Source organism: Hemitrygon akajei, chromosome 3, assembly GCF_048418815.1.
Source record: "Hemitrygon akajei chromosome 3, sHemAka1.3, whole genome shotgun sequence".
Lineage (NCBI taxonomy): Eukaryota > Metazoa > Chordata > Chondrichthyes > Myliobatiformes > Dasyatidae > Hemitrygon > Hemitrygon akajei.
This window is the reverse complement of record NC_133126.1, coordinates 147732888-147750885: the sequence shown is the minus strand read 5'-3', so window position 1 is coordinate 147750885 and position 17998 is coordinate 147732888.

The window sequence follows — 17998 nt, the reverse complement described above, 5'->3', positions numbered from 1 at the left end:
CAAAAATGCAATGATTTTTGTCACTGGTAGTTCGTGAGAAATAAGCAGTAAGAGAATTAAAACCGTTTTGTTCACTGCATTTTCAAGCATGTTGGTTTGGAAATGCCAAAAACATCTGGAAATTAAAATGAAATGATTCCACTACTTCAACGAGTTAGGGACTATGAAAAATTTAAAGGTATCGACAACCATCTTGAATGTTGCAATGAAAATTAAGATTTAGAGGATGCAATGGTAGAAAAGATTGTATGAAGGAAATCTATATCTACAATAGAAATCTGCACTGATCTTTCTCATTTACAGTCAATCAAAGGAACATCACAGAACACACTGGATTAATTCCTCCGTTGATAACTATTAAAAACTAATACGCAGCTTTATAGTACTATACTAGTATAGATAGTGTTCTAATTTGTTCTGATTTTTCATTTAGCTACATAAGTTGCTACTCAGTTAAACAGTAGTTTGCCTTTTCTATACCCTTTTATTTATTTCCATAAAGCTTCAGCTAATTGTGGGAGCCGCTTAACTGGATCAAAATGCATTGGTTCAAATCTGTCCCACTTAATCAGAGCCCACTGTATATAAAAAATATTCAGTAGATGTACAAGTTGACATAAAATGCAAATACAAAATACAGTATGCTGTAGTTAAATATGCAACAGTATAATGCTACTGATGCTGTCATAGGTAATGTGTATTGGATGGTAGCAGGGCATTCAGAAGCCTCACAGCCTGGGCTTACCCAGCCTAAGAGTCCTTGTTTTATACTGTGGTACCTTCTGCCAGATGGTAGTAGGTCAAAGAAATTCTGGGCTGGGCTGGATGGGACGGGTCCTTGACAATGTTGAGAGCTTTGCGAGCACAGCCCTTCTGGTATATGTCTTCGATGGAGAGGGGAGAGAGACCCTGATGATGATTTTGGCAGTCCTCACAATCTGTTGCAGGGTTTTGCAGCCAGATGCCTTGGAATTCCCATACCATACAATGATACAGCTGGTCAGGACATTCTCAACGGTGCTCCAGCAGAATGGGAGCAGGAAGCCTTGCTCACCTCAGTCTCTTCAGGAAGTAGAGCTGCTGTTTGTGACTTCTTGACTAAAAAGATGGTGAGAAACCAGGTAAGATCATTCGTGACGTGTATTTCAAGAAACTTAGTTCTTCTAACTCTTTCCATGGACAGCTGCTAATATTTGACTTGAAGGAAAATGATATTATTTCTATTTTATTTCATTCTAACTTTCATATAGTTTGATAACTGAATGTTTATTTAAATATATTCTGTGATTAAAGACTGTTGTAAGAGCTCAAAGTACACAAACTTTTCATTTAAATGGCCTTTCAATATTTTGATAGAATTACTTAATAATAATGATAATCTTAAAATAAATTGTAATTAGAATTTGAATATTAATTGGTGGAAGAATCTATGCAATCTAAATTATTTCCTATCTTTTATCTGTATTCTTGTTCATTCATTGAGTTGGTCTTAAGGGATATCAGATTAGTTCAGGAAAGCAGCACAGAGATAAAAGATGAACCATAGATTTATTGAACAATGAAGCAGCCGTAAGAAAATAAATGGCCTACATTTAATTCCATTTCAAATGTACAGAAGAAATACTATGAATTTTATTTAGCATTGGCCTGCTTGAAATATATTATGAACAAAACTGTGATCAGTATTGTGTAATCTTAAACAGAAATAAGCATTATCCACCACAAATGGACTGCACTTCCTTGAGTACTGCTGCTTCTGCATCGGCTCCAATTTGGGAAAATCGTGCTTTACCACAAATTGTATTGGTACACTGTTTATATCAGGGACTATAGACTTGGCTACTCCGCTGAAAAGATCAACAAAAAAGAGTGCACACCCTGCCTGCCATTTTTGCCTCTATAAAACTAGAAGAGCATTATCACATTTTGGATTGAATTATTTATGGCTCACTTACTTTTTAAATTATAGGAAATCTACAATGCTATTCAGAGGGATGATTTCCCTGAATTTAATGTAGTTGTTTCATAAAACTACCTATGACAATATTTGTGCAGTAGAGAGTATCTTCAAGCTTTGATAATTTTTATAATTACTGAAAGCCATTGATTACACATATAATAGGTTTACAGTGCTCAGAAATATTTCATCACTAATGCCATCAATCTCTCCAGCCATCCCGCCACTTCCCATCCATTGCTAAAAATATAATGTTCACTATCTCAGTCAGTAAATTAATCTGGCTTGAATATAAATGGGATTATGCCAAAGAAATATGGAAAAGAAAATGACAAGCAATTACATTTCCTTAACCTTTGAAACATGATATTGATTAAAATCTGCTAACTTTGCTTTACTTCTATACAGCAAATGAATGACATTCAGAAAAAAATTAAAACGTGTGTTTTAAACACATGACTAAAGATCAATGTATTTGTTCATATTGATAAATCACCAACATTATCTTGGAGAAACAATTTAATAATTTATGTATTTTGCCAATGAATTACAGGCTTTTCACTTTGATGAAAACAATATATACCATTGTGATGAAATTCAGTAAATAAAAGTGTTCTAAAATAAATATATATGATAATAATCAAGATTGCGCTGATCCCTAGATTGTGGTTCCACACAAAACTGCTTGCCAATTGCAGTGCGTGCAGTTGGAATGGGAGTTGAAAATGGAATTGGTTTATTACTGTCACATGTACAGAGATACAATGAAAATCTTGTTGTGTGTCCTTTTCAAACACATTAAATCGTCACGCAGTGCATTGAGGTAGAACAAAGTAAAGCAATAACAATACAGAAAAATGTACCAATTACAGAAAAAGTGCAGAGTTATAGACAGAGTCTATGGAAGGGAAGTTGGGTTCCATGATATGCTAAGTTGTTTCCACAACTCCCAGCATCCAAACCATGATACATCCAGATAGGTGCATCAATGTGAATTGGTAAAGGTGGACAGGGACACGCCAAATATCTTTAGGTTCCTGTGGAAATAGAAGTGTTAGTGGACTTTATTGGTCTTGGCAACATGTAATTGGACCATTGGTGTAATTGGACAGGCTATTGGTGAAGTTCTTTTCTAGCAACTTGGCAGTCTCAACCCTCTCAACCTTTGACATGGACAGGAGATATGCAGTGCACATTTTTCCTGACGTCATTAGCAAGCAGTTCTACATTGAGCCATAGCAAGAGTTCATTGGAGGGTGGACGAATAGAGCAATAAATACTGCAGGTCAATTTCACCTGATGTGCCACAAAATGTAAGTGCATCTGTGGGAATTTTGTGGATGCGAGCTTGGGGAGAAGTCTTGTTCAAGCACTATCTATCAAAAACCAATCTATCAAAAGACACTATAAGACAAAAGACACTTCTGAAGCACTAAATGAAATAACATGATGTGGCTCCATGTAAAGCTGCTTTGCTGTTGACTTAATGGTTAAATGATCAATGGTTTCATTTAATATCAGAAAATGTTTACAATACACAACCAGAAATGTTTACTCTCTGCAGACATCCTCCCACGCACAAGCAGCCGCAAACAGCATCAACCCTCCCCTCTTCCCCTCCCCCCACTTATTCTAGCACAAAGCATCAGCATTCCCATCACCCACCTTGCAAGCAACAACAAAGCCCCGAAAGAGAGACTATGGTCTACAATACATCAAAAACTAACAGTTCACTCTAACATTTTTCACATACCACAGGCACCTTCTCACACTAACAATACAGAGACAGATATTGCTCCTTCCACAGCAAGAGGGGATACAACAGTTGCTATTTTGATGCTACAGTTAGTCTGAGGCATTGGTTTTTAACTCAAGAATCAGCAGCAAATTCTTATTCACCATTGACCGAGAGAGAGAGAGAGAGAGAGAAAGAGAGAGAGAATGATCGATCATTGAGTGCAGAGCCCTCTTGATTTTCAGGTTTCTGCTCCACTTCAGCTCATGACACCAGTGAGAATTCAAGTCCACAGGGCTGCATCAGGCCCAAAAGGTACCTGACATCAGGCCAAACCTGGACATATAGAAACACAGCTCACTGGCAAGCTCCAAGAACAGGAATCCGCTGCTGTGCAGAACCACAGTTTGAGTGCAGCTGTAGTTCAAAGATCCTGACAGGACCTCAGCCACCTTGAAAAGGAAAATAGAGACATAAGAGTAGGAAGAATTCAACAGTTTCTCTGATAAGCTTGGAGAAGTTGCCCTCTCACACCATCTTTAACTCTACCCATTCAAGATTGCTAATGTAATATTATTAAAATATTTTATAAATATTTTAGGAATAATAATTATTATTTTTGTTTAATTATAAAGAGGACACAATTCAGTTCTGAACAACTTACCAATTAACAATATCCACAATTTATTTTACTGTGTCTCAATGATCCAACAAGGAGTTGTAATATAAAATTTGATTGCAAAACGTAGTTAATCATGAGTTTCAGTAAGAACATAGTCACTGCTTAACCATGAATGAAAGGAAATGTGAGTAAAATATGGCTGAAAATATTGGTTTCATGGCACCTATTTCAAGTTCACACTTTCAGGTGCAGAACCTTTTCCAAAACAGCAGTTGATGTGTGTGGCAAAATAATGGTTTGTGTGGGAGTAGATCACATATGCATTATAGCATTTCCACCTTTTACGATTAATAACATTAGGGATTTACAGTCAACCTCTATGAAATACTGATTTAACACCAGCATGACCAATTTAGAGCTTAATTCTTGAATGTTAATTTATAGCCTGAGTTTCATTTGAAACTTCGAACAGATGACCATATATTCATCATTACAAAGGTTTCCCAAATATGAAAAGAGTAGAAAGCAATCCTCTAACAGAGAGCGTATGATGCAGAATAGGAGGTGGATAAAGATAAGAAACATATAGCCATGTATTATTTCCACCCGATTCTCCGGTCTGAACCTCAATGAGGAGCAACATGAGAGACTATTCTTTTTTTCTCTCTCTCTTCATTAAGAGAACCTAAGAAAGTTAACTGGAATTGCATTAATAACAACACATGAAATTTCAAAAGAAGCTAAAATATCTGCAATGCAATCCATACTTTTTACAGTTCTGTCATATAAAGAAGGCAAGATATAAAAAGAAAGTACACAAGAGGTAAGATATAATTTCCAGTAAAGCAGAATCAGAATCAGGTTTAATATCGCTGGAGTATGTCATGAAATTTGTTGTTTTGCTACAGTAGTACATTGCAATACATAACAATATAAAACTATAAATTGCAATAAGAAGTGTATATAACATAAATTAAATTAAATAAGTATTGAAAAAAGAGAGAGCAAAAAAAGATATTCAAGTAGAGTACAGCACATGGGTTCATTGTCCATTTAGAAATATGAAGGCAGAGAGGAAGAAGCTGTTCCTGAAATGTTCAGTATGTGACTTTATGCTTATATGCCTCCTATTTGATGGTACCAATGATATCCTGAGTGATGGGGGGAGGGGGGGTCCTTAATGACGGATGCCTCTTTTTTGAAGCATTGCCTTTTGAAGGTGTCCTCATTACTGGGGAGGCTAGTGCCCATGATGGAACTGGCTGAATTTACAATTTTCTGCAGTTTTTTCTGATCCTGTGCTGTGGTCTCCCCATACCAGATACTGATGCAATCAGCTGGAATGCTCTCGATGGTCTATCTGTAGAAATTTGCGAGAGTCTTTGGTAATGTACCAATTCTTCTCAAACTCCTAATGAAATATAGCCACTGTCATCCATTCTTTATGTTTAAGAGCATAACAATTAGGAGCAGAATTAGGCCATTTGGCCCATCGACTCTGTGCCACCATTCATCGTGACTGATCCATTTTTCCCCTCAGCCCAATTTCCTGCCTTCTCCCAGTAATCTTCAACCCTTGACCAATCAAGAATCTATCAATCTCTGCTTTAAATATTTGTTAAGACTTTGCCTCCACTGCTGCCTGTGGCAACAAATTCCACAGATTCACCACTCTCTGGCTCAAGAAATTCCTCCTCATCTCCTTTCTAAAAGGACCACCGCTCTATTCTGAGGCTGTGTCTTCCGGTCTTAGACTCATCTAGCTTAGGAAACATCTTCTCCACATCAACTTTATCAAGGTCTTTCACCATTTGATAGGTTTCAATTAGGTCACCTCTTATTCTTCTGAATTCCACTGAATATAGGCCCAGAGCCATCAAACAACAGCTGTTTAATCCTGGAATCATTTTTGTTAACCTCCTTTGAACTGTCTCCAGAATCAGCACATCCTTTCTAAAATTGCTCACAGTACTCCAAGTGAGGTCTCACCAGTGCTTTATGAAGTCTCAACATTACATCCTTGCTTTGATATTCTGATCCTCTTGAAATGAATACTACCATCGTAATTGCCTTCCTCACCACAGACTCAACCAGCAAACTAAACCTGAGGGAATCTGTGCAAGGACTCCCAAATCCCCTTGCACCTCGGTTTCTTGTATTTGCTCTTCATTTGGAAAATAGTCAACCTTTCATTTCTTCTACAAAACTCCATGACCATACACTTCTCAATACTGTATTCCATCTGCCATTTTTGCCCATTCTCCTAATCTGTCCTTCTCTAGCCTCTCTACTTCCTCAAAACTACCTGCCCCTCCAACTATCTTCATATCATCACAAACTTTGCAACAAAGCCATCAATTCCATTATTTAAATCATTGATATATAATGTAAAAAGAAGCGGTCGCAACACAGACCCCTATGTAACACCACTAGTCACTGGTAGCCAAACAAAAAAGTCTCCCTTTATCACCACTCTTTGCCTCATTCCAATCAGCCACTGCTTTATCCATGCTAGTATCTTTCCTGTAATACCTGTTAAGCAACCTCATGTGCAGCACCTTGTCAAAGGCTTTCTGAACATTCAAGTACACAGCATCAAGCAATTCTCCTTTGTCTATCCTCTTTGTTATTTCTTCAAAGAATTTGAACAGATTTTTCAGACAAGATTTTCCCTTGAGGAAACCATGCTGACTTTAGCCTATTTTATCATGTGCCTCCAAGTACCCTGAGGCCTCATCCTTAATAATTGACTCCAACATCTTCCCAACCTCTGAGGTCAGACTATCTGACCAATAATTTCCTTTCTTCTGCCTCTCTCCCTTTGTGAAGAGTGGAGTGACATTTGCAATTTTCCTTTCTTCCAGAATCCAGTGATTCGTGAAAGATCATTACTACTGCCTCCACAATGCTTTCAGCCACTTCTTTCAGAACTCTGTGGGGCTGTTGGGGGGGGGGGGGGGTACACCATCTGGTCCAGGTGATTTATCTCCCTTCAGACCTTTTAATTTCCCAAGAACTTTCCACATCATAATGACAACTTCACACACGTCTGATCCCTGCCACTTTAGAAATTCCACCACACTGCTAGGGTCTTTCACAGTGAAGACTGATAGAAAATACTTATTCAGTTTCTCCACCGTTTCCTTGTCCCCATTACTACCTCTCCAGCATTGTTTTCCAGTGGTCCAGTATCCATTCTTTTACAATTTACGTATCTGAAGAATCTTTTGGTATTCTCTTTCATATTATTGGCTAGCTTACTTTTATATTGCATCTTTTCCTTCTAAATTACTTTATTAATTGCCTTCTGTTGGTTTTTTAAAGTTTCCCAATCCGCTAACTACCCGCTATTTTTTACTCTATGATATGCCCTCTTTTTGGCTTTTATGTTGGCTTTGACTTCCCTTGTTAGCCATAGTTGTGTCATCTTGCCTTTAGAATTCTTATTCATTTTTGGGATGTATATATCCTTTACCTTCTGAATTGCTTCCAGAAATTTCAGCCATTGCTGCTCTGCTGTCATCCCTGCCAGTGTTTTTTCCAATCCATTTTGTCCAATCTCCTCTCTCATGTCTCTGTAATTCCCTTTACTCCACTGTAATACTGATACATCTGACTTTAGCTTCTCCCTCTCAAATTTCAGAGTGAATTCGATCATACTATGATCACTTGCCCCAAAGGATTCTTGTGACTTAAGCTCTCTAATTAATTTTGGTTTATTGCACAAAACCCAATCCAGAAATCTGTTCCCCTAGTATTTGCATCAATGTGTTGGGCCCAGGATAGATCTTCAGAGATGTTGACACCCAGGAACCTGAAGCTGCTCACGTTTTCTTCTCCTGATCCCTCGATGAGGACTGGTGTGTGTTCCCTCAACTTACCCTTCCTGAAGTCCACAATCATTTCCTTGGTCTTACTGACATTGAGTGCAAGATGTGGCACCAATCAACCAGTTATCTATCTCACTCCTGTACCCCTCTTTATCACCATCTGAAATTCTGTCAGTAATAGTTGTGTCATCAGTAAATTACTAGATGGCAGATAAGCTCTGCCTAGCCACTCAGACATGGGTGTATTGAGAGTAGATTAGTGAGCTAAGCCCACATCCTTGAGGGTATCAGTATTGATTGGTCAGAGATGTTATTTCTGATCAGATGTTGTTTGCATTTCCACTGCAGGGTAGCTTCTCATTAAGCCAAATTATTAATCTTATCACCAAGTATATGTTAGTTGTAAAGTCCATTAAAATTTTGCAACATTGATAATTCATTGTCATGGGAAGATCTGAAAATATCTGATAATTATCTTCAAGAAATTGTTAAGGTATGATATAATTTGTCTGAGATATAGTCGCTAAACTATCTGATAATGATGTTATATCATGTCGTTGATGTCACAGATTTTCTGTAATATTTTGAGAAGCTTGGACATACATGCCAATTGCCTTCACACCATTCACACTTCATATTTTTCTTAATTTCTTGATATATTTATGGTTTAATTAACAGCACTTTAACATGTTGATAATATATACTCTCTGTGTGTGTATATATATACACACACACAAACATATAATTTGAAACTATTTAATATGCTGGTAAATTATTCAAATCTATCTTACCTGTTTTCAAATGTCTCTAGTTATCTGTGTCATTAGTACTTAAGCAGTATATGTTATTGGGCACTATTCAGATAAGAACTACATAATGCGTTGTTAAGAGGCCACTTGCAACTTGCTATAGTTATGTTCTGTTCAGTGGGCTGTTGGAGGCAGCAGTTGCTGGTGGTGGCTTAAATTAATTGAGGGTCAGGCCAAACTGTAAGCACTGAGGTAGAAGTTTAGGATTGTTACAGACCAATCAATTCAGACCTTTTCTACTTAAGTTCACAAGGACAGTGTCCAGGGCCTAGTTATCTTCACATGCTTCATTTATGATCATCCTTCTATCATGGGTCAGGGGTGGAGATCTTCATGAATGATAGCATAGGCTTCAGTATAACTTGCAACTCGACAGATAATGAAGCTGTCACTCTCCACCTGCAGTGAGACCTGGGAAACGTTCAGACATGGCCCTATACTTTGAAATAAGATTACAGTACAAATGGACATAACTTGTCATGAGCAAAAGGCTTTCTAACCTATGCCACCACACCCCCAACTGCCTTTAACATTTGGCAATATAATCTTTACAATTAAGAAACTTAACCAGGCAGATTATTTTGTTCGGTTAAGAGCTGTTACAGGTAGATCCAATACAATCAGTTCCTAAGATGTGTGACTGTAAAGGTCACAGCATTTCTAAAACTTCGATTTCAACATAGAGTCATAGAGTAATGGAGCACAGACATGAAGCCTTCTGCCCAACTGGTTCATGCCAATGAACTGTCCACTTAAATTCATTCCAGCTGCTGCATTTGGTTCTTATCCCTGACAACCTTTCCTACCAATGTACTTATCCAAATGTCTTTTTCATGCTGTTGTTGTACCTGTTTTAACCATATCCTCCGACAATTCATTCCATATACTGACCACTCTCTGCAAGGAGTTTCCCCTTTTTAATCTTTCACCTCTCAGCTTAGGGGCAGCTTTGTAGCATAGTGGTTAGCAGTCCAGGTAACCTGGGTTCAATGCCTGCTGCTGCCTGTAAGGAATTTGTACACTCTCCCAGTGACCGTATGGGTTTCCTTCGGGTGCTCTGGTTTCCTCCCAGAGCAATCCAAAGATGGTTAATTGCTCATTGTAAATTGTCCGAGGTGTAGACTAGGATTAAATCAGGGGATTAGGGGATTGCTGGGGGGGGGGGCATAGCTCGAGGGGCTGGAAAGGCCCGTTCTGTGCCATATCTCAGCAATAAATAGATTAAAACCATGCCCTTTTGTTCCTGGTTCAAAAAAAAGACTGCATGCATTAGGATTTCAGGATCAAACATTCTGCATAGTCAGATAGCGGATTTTCAAGGTTTTACTGTAATTTCATTACAATCATCAGGAGGCAGAATTAGAGAATCAGTTGGCACAGAAAGAAGCTGTTCAACCTATCTGCTATTTCCTTGAAGGAGCTTTCCTCCCTATTCTTCCTCTGCATCTCAGATCCTAACTATTGTAGTTGTGGATAATGTATGCAAAATCATAATCTTCCATACATGTGTGATGTAAAGAATACACTTGGAAATTAAATAGAAATAAAACAAATGCCCTGAAGAGACAAGGTATCCCATCACCAATGCACTAACATGAAGTTCTTTTCTTATAATAATATACTTTTCCATTAGACTTTGTAGATCTGTGCGTTCTTTTTGTCACTGTGCACGTCTTAACATGTCATTATCCCACCCACTGGTTCAGTTTTATCTTAGATCATAACATATTACTGTACATTGCTCTTACCAACAAAAGTTGAAAGAGCATCACGTAAATATTTTCCATTTGAAATTTGGTTTATGTGAATAATGCTTTGGTTTTTAATTAATAAACATAATAAACACAATTAATAAAAGCCAGCAGCGACAGTCACGGAACCAAAATGTTTACACCTCTCACTGCCTTAAATCCTGCACATGAATCTCATAGTAAAAATATTAATTCCCTGTTTTGGGAGAAGGTTCTTATAATTATTCAATGAAGCAAGAAACCTTGAAAGGATCTCTTCCAAGCCAATTGTGTCAGTTACACGGAAGAAACAGTAATTGCTATCATGTTCTTGCGTGCCATGGATGGTAATCACAAACCTTTGAGGTATTCATATCATAGCACATCCCAAATACCTTTAATCTACAGATAAATTCTGCTGATAACATCGGAATTGGTCTAACACACACCTACTACTCTCCCATTAGTCCCGTTGCGAATATATTTGTGACTAACTTTCAAGATATATTGATCATCTCTCCCGGCAAATTCCCTGCTGAGACAATGAACACCAAGAAGGAAATAAGAAGACATATTATTATTACATCTGTCACTTCAAAACAATGCTACAATAATGGGGCATGGACTGCCACACTATTTGTAAGTGAATTTGATGAGTTGAGTCTCAAAAATTATAAAGTTTGCTTTCATGCAACCTCCAGAGAATATGTCTCTATCTTGACACCTGCTATCACTTTCCTCTTTCTCCTCCTCCAGGTTCCATTGCTCTGATTAGAATTCAGTGAGAAGGCCTCAAAATCCCCAGATTATTCAGCATATGGCAGAGTACCTCGTGCAGTCTGAGTTGCAGAATCTCATTCTACACAAACATTGTAGATACTGAAAATTATAAATGTAGGAATGAGAGAGAAACACAAATTAATCTTTCAGGTAGATAACATAGTAATCAGTAACCTGAATGTTGATGTTGTTTCTCTCTCCCCAGTTACTGTCTGACCTCCTGAATAAATCTGGGTCTGTGCTTGCTGGAATTTAGAAGGATGAGGGAGGATCTCACTGAAACCTTTCGAATGTTGAAATGCCTAGACACTGTAGATGTGGAAAGGATATTTCCCATGCTGGGGTAAGTCTAGGATAAGAGGGCACAGCCTCATGATAGAGGGATGTTTATTTAAAACAGAGATGCAGAGAAACTTCTTTAGCCAAAGGGTGGAATTTACCATGGAGGCTAGTCAGGTGTATTTAAGGCAGAGTTTGATAGCTTCTTGACAGGACATGGCATCAAAGGTTACACGGAGAAGGCTGGGGAGTTTGGCTGAGGAGGGGAAAAAAGGATTGAATGTCAGGGGAAAATTATTAAATGGCAGAGCAGACTCAAAGGGCAAGTTGCTTAATTCTTCTTCAATGTCTTATGGTCTTATGATCTTATTTCTAGCATTTTATGGTTTTAGTATCTTCTTCTTCAGTTGTCCATCGAAATCCAATGACGACGTCCACTCCTTTAACGGTGAGATCTTTGATGACTGTACAGTCCAATCCTGGACCCACAAGCTCTATTGCAGGTAGGACATGTAAATGTGGTAGTGATGGCGACCATGGTTGCATTTCTCTTGGCTCTCTTCTGCTGTCTTCTGGTTGTTCTTTCCATCTCCAGAATATGAACCCCATCCCTACACAGCTGTCACCAAGTGATACGGTCAGCAGCAACATCCTCCAGGTCCTCAGGTCTGATCTTGCACTTCCTTAAAGCATTCTTCATCTGATCCTTATAGCGCTTCTTTGGTCCTCCAGCTGAGCATCAACCATGATGTAGCTGGCCGTATAACACTCTGCAGGGTAGCCGACATGGGGGCATCCTTATCACGTGCCCCAGCCACTGCAGCTGACGCTGGGTGATCATGGCCTCAATACTTCTGCAGCTGGTCTTTATAAGTATTTCAGTGTGAGGCACCCGCTCACGCCAGGTAATTCCCAGGATGCACTGAAGGCAGCTTACGTGGAAGCGCTCCAAGTACTTGATGTGACGGCTGTAGGTTACCCGAGCTTCACAGCTATAAAGGAGAGTGGTGACACAGACTGCTTGGTATACAGCGACCTTTGTGCAGGGTCAGTGTCTATGCCCCAACCCTCTACTCTACATAAGATGCAAAGGACGAGTTCTATGACCAGCCCTCAATGATGATGTAGGAAATCCCAAGTCAGGAACAGTTGCTGCTACTTGGTGACTTCAAAGCCAGAGTGGGCGCCGACCACGACTCCTGGCCAAGCAGCCAGTGGCGGTATGAGATTGGCAGCATGAATGACAATGGGCGATGACTACTCGAACTTTGCATGCTACGTGAATTGTGTGTCACCAACACCTACGTCTAGATCAAAGCTCAGCACAAAGTGTCTTGGTGACATCCCTGCTCCAAACCCTGGCACCAGCTAGACCTGATCATCAGAAGACACCGTCACCTGAGAAAAGTGCCCATGACTCGCTCCTTTCAGAGTGCTGACTGCGATACGGATCACTCCCTGGTTTGCTGCGAGATCAGACTTCAGCCAAAGAAGGTGCACTATGTCAAGCCTCCAGGCAAGCAGTGCATCAATGCCAGTAAGACACAACACCCAGAGAAAGCGGAGGAGTCAGCAAGTCACAGGAGGATACTCTCCTTGCAGACCCACCAGAAGGAGATGCTCAGCAGAGATGGGACTCTCTCAGGGACAGTATCCACAGCATTGCACTCAAGGCCTTCAGAAAGAAATGGGGCAAGACACAGGACTGGTTTGAAGCGAGCTCAAGTAAGCTCACTGCTGTCATCGAGGTAAAGCATGTTGCACTACTAAAGCACAAACGCCACCCCACCCAGGCAACACTGCAAACGCTAAGGACAGCAAGAAGCAAGGCCCAGGAAACGCCAGACACTGTGCAAATGACTACTGGCTACAACTATGCGAAAGCATTCAGTCATCATTTGACACACGCAACATCCGTGGAGTGTATGAGGGGATCAAGAAAGTCATCGGTCCAACCCAGAGCAAGATAACTCCACTGAAAACCCCAACAGGTGAGACCATCAATGACAAAGGCAAGCAGATGGAGAGATGGGTGGAGCATTACTCTGAACTATTGCCCAGAGAAAACAGTATCTCGGACAATGCGCTAGATGCTGTGGAATGCCTGTATGTCATGGAAGAACTGGATGCTTTGCAGACTGCCGAAGAGGGGAGTAAAGCCATCGACAGCCTGCCCACTGGGAAGGCACCAGGACTGGATTGCATTCCACCAGAGGCTATCAAGTGCATAAAGGGCGTCCTGCCAAACCACCTGCATGAACTACTGTGCCAGTGCTGGAGAGAGGGAGCAGTGCCACTAGACATGAGAGGCTGCAACATTGTCACCCTTTATAAGAACAAAGGGGACAGCAGTGACTGTAACAACTACAGGGGAATCTCCTTGCTGAGCATCATTGGGAAGGTCTTCACCCGTGTTGTCTTGAACAGACTGCAGAAAATAGCCGAAAGAGTATACCCCGAGTCTCAGTGCGGTTTCAGGTCAGAACGCTCCATAATCGACATGATCTTCTCCCTCTGACAGCTACAAGAGAAAGGCAGAGAGCAAAGACAACCACTCTACGTTGCTTTCAATGACCTCAGGAAGGCCTTCGAACTTGTGAGCAGAGGCGGCCTGTTCAAAATCCTCGCCAGGATTGGTTGTCCCCCGAGGCTCCTCGGGATAGTTCAGTCATTCCACACAGACATGAAGGGCGTCGTTCAGTTTGACGGATCTTCTTCGGAGGCCTTCAACATCCGAAGCAGTGTGAAGCAGGGCTGTGTGCTTACCCCACCCTGTTCAGCACCTTCTTCGCAGTCATGCTGAAGCACGCATTTAGAACATCAACTGATGGCGTTTACCTCCACACCAGATCGGATGGGAGGCTCTTCAGTCTGTTTCGGCTGAGGGCGAAAACCAAGGTTCGCAAAGTACTCATCAGGGCATATGGTTTGCAGGCGGCGCGGCACTGGCAACACTCTCTGAACAGCAACTGCAACACCTCAGGGACAGCTTCTTACGAGCCTGTCAGGACTTCAGCTTGACCATCAGCCTGAAAAAGACCAACGTGTTGGGCCAAGGCATCGAGTACCCCCCTGCCATTACTATCAACAACTACGAGCTGGAGGGAGTTCACGAGTTTACATACCTTGGCTCCACCATCACGGACAGTCTCTCCCTAGACCCCGAAATCAACAGACGGATCGGACAAGCAGCCTCAACATTTGCCAGACTGACAAAGAGAGTTTGGGAGAACAGAAAGCTGATGACGCACACCAAGGTTGCCATCTATAGGGTCTGCAAACTCAGCAAACTGCTTTACAGCCCCGAGACCTGGAGCCCCTACTTCAGACAAGAGTGACGTCTCAACGTCTTCCACCTTCGCAGCCTGAGACGTATCCTGGACATCAAGTGGACTGACCAAGTCACCATCAATGAGGTCCTGGCCCATGCCCAGATATCCAGCCTCTTCACCCTGCTCCAAAAATGCCGTCTTCGCTGGCTGGGCCACGTACACTGCATGTCAGATGGGAGGATTCCAAAAAACCTGCTCTATGGAGAACTGCCCTCCGGCTATCTCTACTCCATTTCTTGAATAATGGAACAACATCTATAACCCTCCAATCCTCCAGAACCTCTCCTGTCCTCATTGTTGCAAAGATCATTGCCAGAGGCTCAGCAAACTCCTCTCTCATTTCCCACAGCAGCCTGGGGTACATCTCAACCAGTCCTGAAGATTTATCCATCTTTATGCTCTCCAAAAGCTTCAATGCATCCACTTTCTTCACCTCTATATGCTCAAACTTTTCAATCCGCTGTAAGTTATCACTACAATTGCCAAGATCCTTTTCCACAGTGAATACTGAAGCAAAGTATTCATTAAGCATCTCTGCTATCTCCTCCGGTTCCATACACACTTTTCTCTCACGTCTTATCCTCTTGTTCTTCATATACCCGTAGATTGCCTTGGGGTTTTCCTTAATCTTGCTCGCTAAGGCCTTCTCATGCCCCCTTTTGGCTCTCCTAATTTCATTCTTAAGCTCCTTCCTACTAGCCTTATAATCTTCTAGATCTCTATCATTACCTATGTAACCCCCTGGGTCGCCTCAGGCTTGTTCAGCTCGTTCTCATCTGGGGGAGCAGCCTTCGGCCCCACCAAACTGGGTAATCAGCTGGTGTGGATGCTGTGTGATTTCCCCGCCTCGCCCAAAAACAGACAGTACACCATATGTGATTAAATGAGTACAATTTATAAAGGTTACTATAACTAAGTGATTAATAACGATACAGTATATATGAAGGAAAAAAAATAAAGAAAAGGCGCCAAACTTATCAAAGTCCAAACCACTTCATGCACAACCGTTGGAGCTCAATTACTGAAGTCTTCTGGCCACCATTCGATCCCCTTCAAACTCCTCGACTCGCAGCTTAGGACCATCTGAAGTGGTCAACCAAGCACATCTAGCTTTATCTCCTCTCCTTGAGGTACCTCCTGGCCTTGGACCCCCGCTTGGGGTCCGTTCCTTGCCCAGCTTACAGCATCGCGTCCTCTCTCTCTCAACCCCTCGCACCGATCTCCCCAAAAGCCCGCCAACAATAGCTCACAGACTCAGAAGAAAGAACAACGTTAATCCCAATTGGTTTACAAAGGAATACAATTCTCGTTATCAGTAAATTTTAACCCAAACAAGCTTCCAGCACTCTCTCGCAACAAAGAAGCATTCCCACTTTTAACAAAACAAAGAAGCCATTTTCGATTACATCACAGTAACAAAGAAAAAGAAGAAATCCCCTTTACACCTACTTTTTTGAACCTTTCATAAGCTTTTCTTTTCTTCTTGACTAGACTTTCAACAGCCTTTGTACACCATGGTTCCTGTACCCTACCATCCTTTTCCATGTCTCATTGGAACGTACCTATGCAGAACAGCACACAAATATCCCCTGAACATTTGCCACATTTCTGCCGTACATTTCCCTGAGAACATCTGTTCGCAATTAATGCTTATAAGTTCCTACCTGATAGCCTCATATTTCCCCTTACTCCAATTAAACGCTTTCCTAACTTGTCTGTTCCCATCCCTCTCCAAAGCTATGGTAAAGAAAATAGAATTGTGATCACTATCTCCAAAATGCTCTTCCACTGAGAGATCTGACGCTTGACCAGGTTCATTTCCCAATACCAGATCAAGTACAGCTTCTCCTCTTGTAGATTTATCTATATATTGTACCAAGAAGCCTTCCTGAACATACCTAACAAACTCCACCCCATCTAAACCCCTTGTTCTAGTGAGATGCCAATCAATATTTGGGAAATTAAAATCTCCCACCATGACAACCCTGTTATTATTACACCTTTCCAGAATCTGTCTCCCTATCTGCTTCTGGATGTCCCTGTTACTATTGGGTAGTTTATAAAAAACACCCAGTAGAGTTGTTGACCCCTTCCTGTTCCTAACTTTCCCCCACAGAGACTTAGTATACAATCCCTCCATGATGTCCCCCTTTTCTGCAGCAGCGACACCATCTCTGATCAGCAGTGCCACACCCCCACCTTATTTGCCTCCCTCCGTCTCTTCTGAAACATCTGAAGCCTGGCACGCTAAGTAACCATTCCTGCCCCTGAGCCATCCAAGTCTCTGTAATGGCCACAATATCATAGCTCCAAGTGTTGATCCACGCTCTAAGCTCATCCTCTTTGTTCATGATACTTTTTGCCTTAAAATAGACACATGTCAAAACATTGGTCTGAGCATATCCCTTCTCTATGACCTGCCTATCCTTCCTCTCACACTTATTCCAAGCTTTCTTTATTTGTGAGCCAACTGGCCCTTCCTCCGTCTCTTCAGTTCGGTTTCCATCCCCCAGCAATTCTAGTTTAAACTCTCCCCAGTAGCCTTAGCAAACCTCCCCACCAGGATATTGGTCCCCCTCAGATTCAAGTGCAACCCATCCTTTTTGTACAGGTCACGCCTGCCCCAAAAGAGGTCCCAATGATATAGAAATCTGAATCCCTGCCCCCTGCTCCAATCCCTTATCCTCCACCTCACTCTATTCCTATACTCACTGCTGCATGGCACAGGCAGTAATCCCGAGATTACTACCTTTGAGGTCCTGCTTCTCAACTTCCTTCCTACCTCCTTGTAGTCTTTTTTCAGGACCTACTCCCTTTTCCTACCTATGTCGTTGGTACCAATATGTACCACAACCTCTGGCTGTTCACCTTCCCACTTAGAGATATTGTGGATGTGATCAGATACATCCCTGGTCCTGGCACCT